This window comes from Mustela nivalis, assembly GCF_964662115.1.
Source record: "Mustela nivalis genome assembly, chromosome: 4".
Taxonomy (NCBI): Eukaryota; Metazoa; Chordata; class Mammalia; order Carnivora; family Mustelidae; genus Mustela; species Mustela nivalis.
Window position 1 is genome coordinate 57477413 of NC_139023.1, and position 17068 is coordinate 57494480.

Sequence of the window (17068 nt, forward strand, 5' to 3'; positions counted from 1 at the left end):
ACACCCAAATCCACCAAGGAATCAAGAGAAAATGCTCACATGGATCTGCATCCCTATCCCCTTCCCCCTTAGTAGTGTTATTTGTCCACAAATAGTTCAGAGTGCTCATCCCTGCCAGTGTGGACAGGGGCTCCCTGAGAGAACACCAAAGTCAACCCATGGGTAGGGGCTTCTCCTGGATTTCTGATGGTGTCTCCCCCTGTGATAGAAGAATTGAGCTATGTTCCCAGTAGTAGGTGTTGAAAATCCTTCTCTCACACAATGTCACACTTTAGTACTGAAGCAGTCACCACCATCCCTCTGCCTCTTAGAGATCCTCTTAGGAACCACTTCGTTTTGTGCTTTTTGAGCTCTCTCCATAATCCTTAATGTTAACTGTTAATGTGCTGTATGTGCATACACTATTGTAAGTTCTGTGCTACATTCTAAACAAGGAAGATTTTGTTTCAGCCTCAAAGTGTTCCTATGATATGTTATCTCTATTTAATGGAAAAGGAATAAAACTCAGAAGGTATAAACTATTTGTTCCAGAACTCCCAACCAGCCAATGACTGTGTACCTAATTTGGTACCCAGGCAAGCTGACTACAGAACCCCCATTTATAACCACTGTACGATACTGCCTTTACAGAGATCTCAGGGAGGAGCTCATGGGATTGGTGTAAGGCAAAGACATCTACCATATTTGCCATTCTCACTCTGTCTTCAGGCCCCTTCCTTCAAATACAGGCTCAAACCCCTTGCTTCAAATACAAATACTTCCTGCAAGTGCATCCCCCAGTTACTATTACATGTCTGAACATCCTTGAATCATAAGTTATCTAGGCTCAAGAGATTTTCCTGCACATCATTCTTCAGCTACATCTTGTGTGTTAGTTATGTCTGCTTAAAGTGGTTGCAGATTTCCAGAAGGCACAGATTATAGAATAAAAGAACCTTGTTTTTTATAAAGCTTGTTCATCTAAACTGGTTTTAAATTTATTGTACCTAGTCTAGTTTTTGAGCTCTTCTGGTGGCATTTTCCTGCCAACATCAATTATAGGAGATACTTAACAAGGAAACAAAGAACCCATTAAGACCCTAACCTGATAGGGAACAGTATGACGTAGTGACAAAATTTGAATTCTGCTGTACATTCACACTGCCTTGATTATCATGGAAATGATTCAGGAGATAAGAGAATATTTCAGCGAGGAGACAAGTGTCAAAGACACATTTGTTGCCTAGTCACTTCTTTCCTTTAGTTATGTATAGTTCCTCTTTTCTATGCCAAACAATATTACCTATGTTAATATCAATAGCCAAAGCCAGATTTTTAACCTCCTGCCTGAAACCCAGCCAGTAACTAGCATCATTACTTTCTCTTTTCCAGCTAACATTTGAAGTCTCCATGTTTAGTTTAATTTGTCCAGTGAGTAAGTGGCTAGGTGCCATTTTGAAATATAGCCTTCTTTTTCTGCCAATGCTATGAAATTACCTCAGAGGAACTAAGTGCTGCCAGGGTCAAGGACATCTCTTTGTCACTTCACTGCCAGAGCACCAGACTTTGAGTTCTTTTTGTCTTTGATTGCAGAAAAGGAATACCTGATCCCATCAAATATGCATCAATGGAATAAAGGGGAGTGGTACAAATTGGTAGGCTTCCTCCTCAAGTAGGAGCCTATCATTATTGAGTTCTGTGATATTCTTGCTGAAACAAGCATTAAGAGTAGTGTTGCTATTGCTGTTGTTTTTTCCATACTATTTGTGCCCTCCATAATACCCACCACCAGGCTTACCCAACCTCCCATCCTCCTCCCCTCCAAAACCCTCAGTTTGTTTTTCAGAGTCCACAGTCTCTCATAGTTCATCTCCCCCTCCAAGGTCTTTTCTTATCAGTGACCGGAGTTTAAGAAATTAGAGTCAACCTGTGATAGACAAAATTAAAGATATTTGGTGCCTAGAAGTTAGAGTACTTGTAGGAGAAAAGAGACAAAGCTGTCATGAAAGAGAGAGGATAGATTTCAGGTAAGACTGGTCAACAGTAAGTCAATAGGAAGTTGCTGAAGTATTTTATGGAAAGAATGGCATGCTCAATTTTTCTTTAAAAATCATTACAAAAAAAAGAAAAAAAAATGTAGAGGGCAGACTGGACTCTTCCAAGAGAGAATAAAGAAAACAAAGAAAAGTTGATAGATGGTTGCAATAGTCTAGATGAAGAATGATGGTAGTAGTCTAGACTAAGGTGGAAACTGAGAATGGAGAGGTTTATGAAGTTCTTAAGAGGTAGAATCAAGAAAATTTGGTGACTGATTGAATGTAGAGATAAGAAAGGAAGTAAAGGTCAAAATGTTTCCCAAACTTCAAATTGGGAAAATATATGGAAAGTGAGGTGTGGGTTTTTTTTTTTTTTTTTTTTTTGATTGCTCAAAAGATGATGTTTCCTTTTAGACACTTGAACTTTTTTTTTTTTTTTTTAATTTAATTTTTTATTTTTTATAAACATATATTTTTATCCCCAGGGGTACAGGACTGTGAATCACCAAGTTTACACACTTCACAGCACTCACCAAAGCACATACCCTCCCCAATGTCCATAATCCCACCCCCTTCTCCCAAACCCCCTCCCCCCAGCAACCCTCAGTTTGTTTTGTGAGATTAAGAGTCACTTATGGTTTGTCTCCCTCCCAATCCCATCTTGTTTCATTGATTCTTCTCCTACCCACTTAAGCCCCCATGTTGCATCACCACTTCCTCATATCAGGGAGATCATATGATAGTTGTCTTTCTCCGCTTGACTTATTTCGCTAAGCATGATACGCTCTAGTTCCATCCATGTTGTCGCAAATGGCAAGATTTCATTTCTTTTGATGGCTGCATAGTATTCCATTGTGTATATATACCACATCTTCTAGATCCATTCATCTGTTGATGGACATCTAGGTTCTTTCCATAGTTTGGCTATTGTGGACATTGCTGCTATAAACATTCGGGTGCACGTGCCCCTTTGGATCACTACGTTTGTATCTTTAGGGTAAATACCCAATAGTGCAATTGCTGGGTCATAGGGCAGTTCTATTTTCAACATTTTGAGGAACCTCCATGCTGTTTTCCAGAGTGGTTGCACCAGCTTGCATTCCCACCAACAGTGTAGGAGGGTTCCCCTTTCTCCGCATCCTCGCCAGCATCTGTCATTTCCTGACTTGTTGATTTTAGCCATTCTGACTGGTGTGAGGTGATATCGCATTGTGGTTTTGATTTTTATTTCCCTGATGCCAAGTGATATGGAGCACTTTTTCATGTAGACACTTGAACTTTTAAAGTAAGAGATGTCTACTAATAATTTGATTTATGGATGTAGAACTCAGTAGGGACTAGAATGGATCTAGATAGGAAAAGATGCTGACATACAAAGCTTGGGAGAGTAAATTGAAGCCTTAAGAATAGGATGTATAGGAGTTTCTGAATGGCTCAGTTAAGCATCTGATTCTTGATTTCAGCCCAGGTCTTGATCTCAGGGTCATGAGTTCAAGTCCCACATTATGGAGCCTACTTAAAAAAAAAAAAAAAAGATATGTGGGTAGTGGGGAAGCTTGTAGGATAGAGTCCCTGCTCTTATACAGCAGACTGTACCAAGACCTATATCCTGATATTATGTCTATTTAGACAAGTAGAACCTCATAGAGAATACCAGAGAACATCCAGGAAAACAAAGTAGAGTGTGTGAGTTCACAGAGGGGAGCATTTCCTGAAGAAAAGGTAGTAAATAGGGCATATAAATGGGGTTCATTCAGAAAAGGACCAAAAGTGCCCTTTTTTTTTATTTTTTTATTTTTTATAAACATATATTTTTATCCCCAGGGGTACAGGTCTGTGAATCACCAGGTTTACACAATCCACAGCACTCACCAAAGCACATACCCTCCCCAATGTCCATAATCCCACCCCCTTCTCCCAAACCCCCTCCCCCCAGCAACCCTCAGTTTGTTTTGTGAGATTAAGAGTCACTTATGGTTTGTCTCCCTCCCAATCCCATCTTGTTTCATTTATTCTTCTCCTACCCACTTAAGCCTCCATGTTGTAACACCACTTCCTCATATCAGGGAGATCATATGATAGTTGTCTTTCTCCGCTTGACTTATTTCGCTAAGCATGATACGCTCTAGTTCCATCCATGTTGTCGCAAATGGCAAGATTTCATTTCTTTTGATGGCTGCATAGTATTCCATTGTGTATATATACCACATCTTCTTGATCCATTCATCTGTGGATGGACATCTAGGTTCTTTCCATAGTTTGGCTATTGTGGACATTGCTGCTATAAACATTCGGGTGCATGTGCCCCTTTGGATCACTACATTTGTATCTTTAGGGTAAATACCCAATAGTGCAATTGCTGGGTCATAGGGCAGTTCTATTTTCAACATTCTGAGGAACCTCCATGCTGTTTTCCAGAGTGGCTGCACCAGCTTGCATTCCCACCAACAGTGTAGGAGGGTTCCCCTTTCTCCACATCCTCGCCAGCATCTGTCATTTCCTGACTTGTTGATTTTAGCCATTCTGACTGGTGTGAGGTGATATCTCATTGTGGTTTTGATTTGTATTTCCCTGATGCCGAGTGATATGGAGCACTTTTTCATGTGTCTGTTGGCCATCTGGATGTCTTCTTTGCAGAAATGTCTGTTCATGTCCTCTGCCCATTTCTTGATTGGATTATTTGTTCTTTGGGTGTTGAGTTTGCTAAGTTCTTTATAGATTCTGGACACTAGTCCTTTATCTGATATGTCGTTTGCAAATATCTTCTCCCATTCTGTCAGTTGTCTTTTGATTTTGTTAACTGTTTCCTTTGCTGTGCAAAAGCTTTTGATCTTGATGAAATCCCAATAGTTCATTTTTTCCCTTGCTTCCCTTGCCTTTTGCGTTGTTCCTAGGAAGATGCTGCTGCGGCAGAGGTCGAAGAGGTTGCTGCCTGTGTTCTCAAGGATTTTGATGGATTCCTTTCGCACATTGAGGTCCTTCATCCATTTTGAGTCTATTTTTGTGTGTGGTGTAAGGAAATGGTCCAATTTCATTTTTCTGCATGTGGCTGTCCAATTTTCCCAGCACCATTTATTGAAGAGGCTGTCTTTTTTCCATTGGACATTCTTTCCTGCTTTGTCGAAGATTAGTTGACCATAGATTTGAGGGTCTATTTCTGGGCTCTCTATTCTGTTCCATTGATCTATGTGTCTGTTTTTGTGCCAGTACCATGCTCTCTTGATGATGACAGCTTTGTAATAGAGCTTGAAGTCCGGAATTGTGATGCCACCAACGTTGGCTTTCTTTTTCAATATCCCTTTGGCTATTCGAGGTCTTTTCTGGTTCCATATAAATTTTAGCATCATTTGTTCCATTTCTTTGAAAAAGATGGATGGTACTTTGATAGGAATTGCATTAAATGTGTAGATTGCTTTAGGTAGCATAGACATTTTCACAATATTTATTCTTCCAATTCAGGAGCATGGAACATTTTTCCATTTCTTTGTGTCTTCCTCAATTTCTTTCATGAGTACTTTATAGTTTTCTGAGTATAGATTCTGTGTCTCTTTGGTTAGGTTTATTCCTAGGTATCTTATGGTTTTGGATGCAATTGTAAATGGGATTGACTCCTTAATATCTCTTTCTTCTGTCTTGCTGTTGGTGTAGAGAAATGCAACTGATTTCTGTGCATTGATTTTATATCCTGACACTTTACTGAATTCCTGTATAAGTTCTAGCAGTTTTGGAGTGGAGTCTTTTGGGTTTTCCACATATAGTATCATATCATCTGCGAAGAGTGATAATTTGACTTCTTCTTTGCCGATTTGGATGCCTTTAATTTCCTTTTGTTGTCTGATTGCTGAGGCTAGGACCTCTAGTACTATGTTGAATAGCAGTGGTGATAATGGACATCCCTGCCGTGTTCCTGACCTTAGTGGAAAAGCTTTCAGTTTTTCTCCATTGAGAATGATATTTGCGGTGGGTTTTTCATAAATGGCTTTGATGATATTGAGGTATGTGCCCTCTATCCCTACACTTTGAAGAGTTTTGATCAGGAAGGGATGCTGTACTTTGTCAAATGCTTTTTCAGCATCTATTGAGAGTATCATATGGTTCTTGTTCTTACTTTTATTGATGTGTTGTATCACATTGACTGATTTGCGGATGTTGAACCAACCTTGCAGCCCTGGAATAAATCCCACTTGGTCGTGGTGAATAATCTTTTTAATGTACTGTTGAATCCTATTGGCCAGTATTTTGTTGAGTATTTTCGCATCTGTGTTCATCAAGGATATTGGTCTATAGCTCTCTTTTTTGGTGGGATCCTTGCCTGATTTTGGGATCAAGGTGATGCTGGCCTCATAAAATGAGTTTGGAAGTTTTCCTTCCATTTCTATTTTTTGGAACAACTTCAGGAGAATAGGAATTAGTTCTTCTTTAAATGTTTGGTAGAATTCCCCCGGGAAGCCGTCTGGCCCTGGGCTTTTGTTTGTTTGGAGATTTTTAATGACTGTTTCAATCTCCTTACTGGCTATGGGTCTGTTCAGGCTTTCTGTTTATTCCTGGTTCAGTTGTGGTAGGAATTCAGTAAAGTGTCAGGATATAAAATCAATGCACAGAAATCAGTTGCATTTCTCTACACCAACAACAAGACAGAAGAAAGGGAAATTAAGAAGTCAATCCCATTTACAATTTCACCCAAAACCATAAGATACCTAGGAATAAACCTAACCAAAGAGACACAGAATCTATACTCAGAAAACTATAAAGTACTCATGAAAGAAATTGAGGAAGACACAAAGAAATGGAAAAATATTCCATGCTCCTGGATTGGAAGAATAAATATAGAAAATGACTATGTTACCTAAAGCAATCTACACATTTAATGCAATTCCTATCAAAGTACCATCCATCTTTTTCAAAGAAATGGAACAAATAATGCTAAAATTTATATGGAACCAGAAAAGACCTCGAATAGCCAAAGGGATATTGAAAAAGAAAGCCAACGTTGGTGGCATCACAATTCCGGACTTCAAGCTCTATTACAAAGCTGTCATCATCAAGAGAGCATGGTACTGGCACAAAAACAGACACATAGATCAATGGAACAGAATAGAGAGCCCAGAAATAGACCCTTAAATCTATGGTCAACTAATCTTCGACAAAGCAGGAAAGAATGTCCAATGGAAAAAAGACAGCCTCTTCAATAAATGGTGCTGGGAAAATTGGACAGCCACATGCAGAAAAATGAAATTGGACCATTTCCTTACACCACACACAAAAATAGACTCAAAATGGATGAAGGACCTCAATGTGCGAAAGGAATCCATCAAAATCCTTGAGAACACAGGCAGCAACCTCTTCGACCTCTGCCGCAGCAGCATCTTCCTAGGAACAACGCAAAAGGCAAGGGAAGCAAGGGAAAAAATGAACTATTGGGATTTCATCAAGATCAAAAGCTTTTGCACAGCAAAGGAAACAGTTAACAAAATCAAAAGACAACTGACAGAATGGGAGAAGATATTTGCAAACGACATATCAGATAAAGGACTAGTGTCCAGAATCTATAAAGAACTTAGCAAACTCAACACCCAAAGAACAAATAATCCAATCAAGAAATGGGCAGAGGACATGAACAGACATTTCTGCAAAGAAGACATCCAGATGGCCAACAGACACATGAAAAAGTGCTCCATATCACTCGGCATCAGGGAAATACAAATCAAAACCACAATGAGATATCACCTCACACCAGTCAGAATGGCTAAAATCAACAAGTCAGGAAATGACAGATGCTGGCGAGGATGTGGAGAAAGGGGAACCCTCCTACACTGTTGGTGGGAATGCAAGCTGGTGCAGCCACTCTGGAAAACAGCATGGAGGTTCCTCAGAATGTTGAAAATAGAACTGCCCTATGACCCAGCAATTGCACTATTGGGTATTTACCCTAAAGATACAAATGTAGTGATCCAAAGGGGCACATGCACCCGAATGTTTATAGCAGCAATGTCCACAATAGCCAAACTATGGAAAGAACCTAGATGTCCATCCACAGATGAATGGATCAAGAAGATGTGGTATATATACACAATGGAATACTATGCAGCCATCAAAAGAAATGAAATCTTGCCATTTGCGACAACATGGATGGAAATAGAGCGTATCATGCTTAGCGAAATAAGTCAAGCGGAGAAAGACAACTATCATATGATCTCCCTGATATGAGGAAGTGGTGATACAACATGGAGGCTTAAGTGGGTAGGAGAAGAATAAATGAAACAAGATGGGATTGGGAGGGAGACAAACCATAAGTGACTCTTAATCTCACAAAACAAACTGAGGGTTGCTGGGGGGAGGGGGTTTGGGAGAAGGGGGTGGGATTATGGACATTGGGGAGGGTATGTGTTTTGGTGAGTGCTGTGAAGTGTGTAAACTTGGTGATTCACAGACCTGTACCCCTGGGGATAAAAATATATGTTTATAAAAAATAAAAAATTATATTAAAAAAAAAAATAAAGAAGTGTTGTCTTTGTCTGCCCAAACCCTATGCATCTGACCTTTATCCATTATTTTTTCTAAAATAAATATTAAGAAATATAAGTAATAAGCACAACAGTTTCATGTTAAATACTTCCCTGATTTAAAAAACAAACAAACAAACAAACAAAAACAGCAATATGGGGCACCTGGGTGGCTCAGTCTTTAAATGTCTGACTCTTGATTTCAGTTCAGGTTATGATCTCAGGATCTTGAGATGGAGCTCCCCCCAGGCTCTGTGCTAAGGAGGGAGTCTGCTTCCCTTCTTCCTTTCTCTCTGCCCCTCTCCTTCCTTGCTCTCTCTCTCTCTCTCAAATAAATAAATTAATCTTTGAAAAAAAAATAGAATTGACAACTGTAAAGCAAATAATAATAATACTAGAATTATAATAATTGTTGGATGAAAATACTATCAGTAAGTTAATACAGCATCTTAGCAGTGGTTATATTAAGACAATTTAGATTATGTGACAATAACAAATACACTAGTAAACCTCAGTAATTTAAGCCAAAAAGAAGTTGTTTCTCATTCACATCATAGTGCAACTGAATAACTGTATCTCTTCTTGGAGGCTCTTCTTGGAGTTCCTGATGATGATTCAGGAACCCAATATCTGGAACTTGGTGTTCTCCAAGGGCTGAAGGGTCATCTAGCATAGTTCCCAAGGCTGGAAGTAATTTACATTACTACTGTCCACTTTCCATTTCCAGAAACTTAGTCACATGGTCCACAACTCAACTATAAATGATACTGGCATATGTTGCTTTGTTATGGACCCAAGTGTGAAGAACACATAACCTTGTCTCTGAATCAGAGGTCATTAAGTTCAGCTTAAATGCATCAGCAAACTATGTGTTTCTTTTAAAAAACAAACAGGCTCTTTGGTTTTAAATAGTAGCTCATTTTTTCTTTTTTCCCAAACTCTCTTTCTACTTAAATGCTGCCTGCCCTGCCCTCGTCAGACAGACTTGATTCCTATGTCATGGAGAATATTAGCCCCACCAGACAATTTTGCATTCTCCTTTTCAGTTTTTCTTTATCCTTTCAGAGGGCAGCTATCCTCTTAAATAGAGCCAAATCTTTTATAGGAAGCATTGAGTTCCTTTGCTTCTTTTAGACTTTGATCTGTTAATTATTGCCTCTGTTTCCTAAGTTTTTATTCACGTGTATTTTTGTTTTTTTAGTTTATAAGCTCATTCAGATCTTTTTCATCCTAAAACCCTTCCTTGACAATCAGATTGCACCCTGTATATGCGTACAGGTCAGTCTCTGCATTTAACCTTCATCACAGTCTTAGAAGAATAATACATACTCACTTCCAACTTATTTCTAAATATTAGTCTTTTATAATGCTTAACAATATTTGATGATATATTGTTATGTGGGACCATTTATTTTCTATATCTCACATTCAATTTCAAATTCTATAAGGACCTGACTACATATTTTTTTTTCACCTTGATTCTCTTTACTAAGACCAGAGCCTGATACATGGTACCTGATTCATAAATATTTGGTGATTGAAAACAAATAAGTAAATATCTGATGACTCACTGTCATTGATGCAGATTAAAAGGATCAATTACATTATCATTAAGAAATGTAATGGATACCACATCTTTATCCATTCATCTCTCAACAGACATCTAGGTTTTTTCCATATTTTGGCTATTGTGGACATTGCTGGCATAACCGTTGGGGCTCAGGTAAACCTTCAGATCATTGTTTGTGTCTTTTGGGTAAATACCTAGTGGTGAAATTGCTGGGTCATAGGGTAACCCTGTTTTTTACTTTTTGAGAAATCTCCATACAGTTTTACAGAAGACATGGTGTACATATACAATGGAATATTACTCAGCCATCAAAAAAACAACAACGAAACCTTACTAGTTGCAATGATGTGGCTAGAACTAGAGGTTACATTGCTAAGCAAAATAAGTCCGTCAGAGAAAGACAATAATCATAGGATTTCACTCATATGAGGAATTTAAGAAACAAGAGAGAGGATCATAAGGGAGGAAAAAGAAAATAAGACAAAATCAGAGAGGGAGACAAACCATAAGAGACTGTTAACTATAGGAAACAAACTGAGGGTAGCTGGAGGGGAGGTGGGTGGGGGCATGGGGTAACTGGGTAATGGGCATTAAGGAGGGCACTTGATGTAATGAGCACTGTTATATGCAACTCCTGAATCATTAAATTCTACCTCTCAAACTAAAATAACACATAAATAAATAAATAAATAAATAAATAATAAATAAATAAATAAATGTGATGGGTACATTTCTGACTTTACTTTCATGGCTTATTCTATTACATTTCATAGCAATGGATGACCCATGTTCTTTAGATAATCTAATCCCCTCATGTCCTTGATCTATTAAATTCTTAGTGGTTTTCCTACTTTTGTGATGGATCCCTTTCAGTTTTTGTAATTGCCTCCTTCATATTCCACTTTGCACCCCACAAGTGGAAGTGCTCCCTGAAGTTTTGTCCTTGGGCTACCAATCCTCTCAGTATTCATATTCTTAGAAGAGTAACTTATCCACTTTAGAAACTTCTACTCCCACCCATCTGCTGGTACCTTCCAAAGTATATAGTAATCCTAGACTTCTTCCTTGAGTTATAAAAGTTGGGGCCAGCTCAGTATTATTGTCAAAATGTCTCCTGGCATCTCAAACTTGACCAGTCCTAATCTATTTCATTATTCCTCAAGATATTCCATATGTCAGGGTCATTGTCCATACAATGATCCAACTAAAAATGAAGGAGTCTTATTCCTTTCCCTTTATCCCTCTCTCTTTCATCAACCACTAAATAAGTCCTACCTTTATACTTCTAAATATTTCTTGCACCTGTCCTCTCCTATCCAATATTACTAGTTTTATTACTTGTTTCTCCATCCTGGATTATGAAAATCTATGAACCTCCTTGCCAGCTAAATCTGCTCACCACAATACTGACAAACTAACTTTTTCAGAAGCAACCATCTGATCATTTCATACTTTCATTTAAACTCCTTTGAAGACTCCCCATAGTACACAAGATAAGGTCAAAACACTATGAGATGTCTTGGATTTTCCAAAATTTGACTCCTTTCCCCTCTGTGTCTCTAATTTCATGTTGCTCTGCACACACCCTATTCTTTCTTGATTTGGTACTTCATTGAAGGGAAGTTAAGCAAATCATAGCTAACCCTTCCTCATCCTTGCACTACATCAGGCCTCGCCTCCTCCTCGCCTCTATATCTCTGCTCAATTTGAATTAAGCTCCTCCATGCCTATCTAGTGCCCATGCCCATCTAGATATTTGTGATTTTGAATGGTATAATGCAAAACCCCTTGGCAAAACATGTTGAACATGTCAGGTGAGTAAGAAGTAAACTTTTTTTAATTTCTTAAGGAATTTCCACACTGTTTTCCAAAGTGACTGCACCAATTTGCATTCCCACCAACAGTGTAAAAAGGCTCCCCTTTTTCCACAGCCTCTCTAGCACTTGTTGTTTCTTGTCTTGTTAATTTTGGCTTTTCTAACTGGTGTAAGGTGGAATCTCAATGTGTTTTTGATTTGAATCTCCCTGGTGGCTAATGATGATGAACATCTTTTCATGTTTCTTCTTTGGAGAAGTACCTGTTCATGTCTTCTGCCCATTTTTAATGTGCTTATTTGTTTTTTGAGTGTTGAGTTTGAAGAGTTCTTTATATATCTTGGATATCAGCCCTTTGTCTGAAGTGTCATTTGTGAATATCTTCTTCCATTCCTTCTGTTGCCTCTTTGTTTTGTTGACTGTTTCCTTTGCGGTGAAGAAGCTTTTGATCTTGATTAAGTCCCAAAAGTTCATTTTTGCTTTACCGCAAAGATACAAATGTAGTGAAAAGTAGGGCCATATGTACCCTAGTGTTCATAGTAGCAATGTTCACAATTGCCAAACTGTGGAAAGAGCGAAGATGCCCTTCAACAGATGAATGGATAAAGAAAATATAGTCCATATAATCAATGGAATATTATACCTCCATCAGAAAGGATGAATACCCAACTTTTGTATCAACATGGATGGGACTGGAGGAGATTATCCTGAGTGAAACAAGTCAAGCAGAGAAAGTCAATTATCATATGGTTTCACTTATTCATGGAGCATAAGGAATAACATGGGGGACATTAGGAGAAGAAAAGGAAAAGTGAAATTGGGGAAATTGGAGGGGGAGATGAACCATGAGAGACTGGACTCTGAGAAATAAACTGAGGTTTTTGGAAGGAAGAGGGATGGGGAGATAAGTGAGCCTGGTAGTGGATATTAAGGAGGGCACATATTGCATGGAGCACTGGGTGTGGTGCATAAACAATGAATCTTGGAACACAAATATATATATATATATTTCAGTAACCTTTTGCAGTGTTGAGTGACTTAGATTCAGGGGTTAATTGTTATCCCCAGCACAACCTAGCTAATTCTGAATAAAACTGTGTTTAGCATATTCCAAATGAAGAATGAGGCACGGAAAAAGGTCCCCACTCTGTTCATACAGACAAAGCACAGATCTGCCATCATCTCTAGCCCTAACATTCACTGGAGCTATTTTACTAGGAAATGTTCAAAGAGAGCCAATTTGACTTTAGAAGGAAATGAAGAAAATTATGGAAAACTGCTTTCTCTAAGTACAGCAAACATTTGTAGAATAAATGTGTTTGCAGTTTATAATCTATTTTCCACTCTAGCAAAGCCGGTACTGTTCCATCTGAGCTGAGAAACTACTGGAGCTTGAATTATCCATGAAGGTGCTGCCTATTTGTCATGCAGCCTGGCCCACTGAGGGCAAGTTTACACATTGAAATGCAATGAGGTCAAATTGGAGACCCAGCAAACATTGCTGCACATTGGCAGCTGGAACTTCATGTGCCTTTCCAAGTTCATGAGCTATCTCAATATGCCTTGGGGGATAGGATAAAGGAAATGGGCCTTGCAGGGCTTACTAGATATTCACAGAATCACTGTACCCAATATCTCACCCAGTCTGCCCAGACATAGCCAAGGGAAGGAAAGGGGGGACAGTGACGCTCAGTTTGTGGAATGTTACTTTCAGATGAAAAGACTACCAAGTGCCTCTTGGAAAGGGATAAATATACCACATCACATCAACAGTCCTTTGATACATGAGAGGGATCTACTACTGGCTCCATTCCATTGTGAACATTTTTGATCATTGCCAAATTTTATCTCCTAATTAGTGCATATGATTTATTTTGGAGCCTTCAGGAATCTAAACCCTTTTCTTATACTTAGTGAGTTTCCCACCATATGGGCCTGGTGAAAAGCAGAAACTGCCTCCCACCTTAGAAGCCAAAAGTCCAGATCACACTTTTCTAGCTTCTCTTGCATCTCAGGACTTGGCACAGATCTCAACTAATCAGATGCATACAACACTCATTCTGAACTGGGAAAAAGGAATACAGAGAAGCAGGATCCTCAGTGATTGCATTCTGGGGGCAGTGGTGGTAGAAATGTCTGTATGCAAGGACAGCAGTATAGAAGATGACCACAGAAGTGACTAAACAGGGATGTGGAGCATTCGTGGACAATGGCCATAGTGCCAGGTCAAACTCAAAGTGAGCATGCCTTTGGCTGGGGTTCTAGTGGCTTAGCCTTCCTTGTTGTGGGCTACCTTCTGCCCTGGTAATTTTCCAGCCAAAATTGACAATTTTATAATATTCTAACAGCTTCTTAATAAAGTCCTCTTTTCCTTACATCAGTCAAAAAATGTTTCTGTTATTGTTATTAAAATTCTTTCCTGATTAAGTCCCTCACCTGCATGGCAAAATAAGGGACATTCCTAAAGCAATCATTATAAATATTGTTGTCAGTGAAATCTATTCATAAGATAGGCAAAGAGAAATGGTCTCAGCATCAATGTAACTTACAATGTGCTTGGTTCGATTTGTCACCTTAGATCAGTGATTCTCAACCAGGGGCCATGGTGTCCTCCAGGGGCCATCTGAATAAGTTTCTTATTGTAATCTAGTGAATAGAAGTCAGAAATGCTGCTAAACATCCTATAATGCATAAGGCAACCTCAATAACAATGAATTATCTGGCCCAGAATGTCATTAATGTGCAGGTTCAAAAACCCTGTCTTAGATTATTTGAGTTTCAATGGACTAGAAGGCCAACAAAGTCCATGGCTGAGCAGTTTTATTTTCTGGGACTGTGAACTCCAGAAGGAGCATCTCTGTTCTCTTATTAGGACAATCAGCCTGTTGCTTGTTTATTCCTTTATTTTTTGTGATATGCTTTATTATACTGTTTTTATGTATCCAGAAATGTCATTGCTTTAATTTTCAGAATTTCTTATTCTCGTTGTGGTGGCATAAACAGAAACTTCTGTAACCTCATCAGTAATTTATTTTGGGTGTCCTTGAAATATTAAACTTTGATCCTCAAACCAAAACCAAAAAACCTCTTGGAGATTTTCAAAGTTCTTAGAGGAGATATCCCAACTAATTTTTCTGTTTTAGAGAGGTTTATATGGGTTTTTTGTTTGTTTGTTTGTTTCTGAGAGGCAGAAAGAGAGAGAGAGAGCATGCATGCAAGCGAGAGTGGGGGCAGAGGGAGAGGGTAAGAGAGAATCTTAAGCAGACTCCACACCTAACACAAAGCCTAATTTGGGGCTTGATCCCATGACTCTGAGATCATCACCTAAGCCAAAACTGAGTATCTGATGCTTAACCAACTGAGCCACCCTGGCACCTTAAGACTTTCACATTTAAGTCTTTCTCCATCCAACAAATAATTATTGCCATTTCCATTCTAGGTATCATACCAGATACACACATTCAAAAACAAACACACAAAAATACTCCAAAAAATTGGTGCTAGCTTTCAAGATTTTTCATGCAAATGTAGCAGACAACAAATAAGTCATTAATGGAAAAATCCATAGGTTTAAACTATTAGAGAGACAATAAAGGACAAAAAGCTGGATTAAACATTAGAATTTAAGGGGAAAGTCAGCTTGGAGAACATGATCATTGAGGCTTCTTGGAAGAGGTGGAGTTTTTTTAATTATTTATTTATTTTTAATTCAAGTATAATTAATATATAATGTTATACTAACTTCAGGTATAAGATACAATGATTCACCAAATCTATGCATTTCTCAGTGCTCATATCAAGTGCTCCTCTTAATCTCCATCATCAATTTCACCCTTCCACCCACCCACCTCCCCTCTGGCAACCACCAGTATGTCCTCTGTATTTTAGAGTCTGTTTTTTTGTTTGTTTGTTTCTTTTTTTTCTTCGCTCATTTGTTTTGTTTCTTAAATTCCACATAGGAGTGAAATCATATTGTATTGTTTTTTTCTAACTGATTCATTTCACTTAACATTATACTCTCTAGATCCATCCATGTTGCTATAAATTATAAGATTTCATTCTTTTTAGGACTAATATTTCATTGTGTGCTTCTGTATATATCACACATATATGTTTATATCACATATACATATATAATATACATATATACATATATACACATACGTGTATATGTGCACATACATACATGTATATGTATATATGTATATATATATTATCATATCTTCTTTGACATTCATCTGTCACTAGACACTTGGCTGATTCCATAATTTGTAAATAATGCCACAATAAATATAGGGGTGCACATATCTTTTTGAATCACTGTTTTCATATTCTTTAGGTAAATACCCAGTAATGGGATTGCTGGATCATATAGTAGTTCTATTTTTAATTTTTTGAAGAACCCCCATACTGTTTTCCACAGTGGCTGCACCAGTTTGCATTCCACCAACAGTGTACAAGGGTTCTTTTTCTCCACATTGAGGAGGTAACATTTAAACCAAAGCTAGAGGAAGAGCATATTAAGCAGAGAGAACAGTGTAAATGAAGTCTTAGGACAGGAAAGGACTTAATGACTAAAGAGTTGAAAGGAAGCAAGGGTGAATATAGGGCCCTGGGTAAGGGATAGCAGCAATAGATAATGTGGGAGGTACAGAAAGATACCTATTGGGTCTGTTCCAGGCTATTGATGGTGATGCTCCTGCTTGGGATGCCTAAGGCATTCAACTGGACCCATATTCCACATATCCAGGCCCCAAAGATATTCCCCCCCAACCAGGGTCAAAATTGGGGCAGGACCACCCCTTGGGTTCTTTTTTAAATTTTTTTTTATTTATTTTTTTAAGATTTTATTTATTTATTTGACAGAGAGCGATCACAAGCAGGCCGAGAGGCAGGCAGAGAGAGAGGGGCAGAGAGAGAGGGGCAAGCAGGCTCCCCGCTGAGCAGAGAGCCAGATGTGGGGCTCGATCCCAGGACCCTGGGATCAAGACCTGAGCCGAAAGCAGAGGCTTTAACCCACTGAGCCACCCAGGCACCCCCACCCCTTGTGGTTCTTAGTATGACTTCAAGGCACACTTCAGCAAAAACCGTCAGGGAATTCTGAGAAACAAGACTTATTCACAGGTCCTGGAGAGCATGTAGCAAAGTCACAGGTGGAGAAAGAAC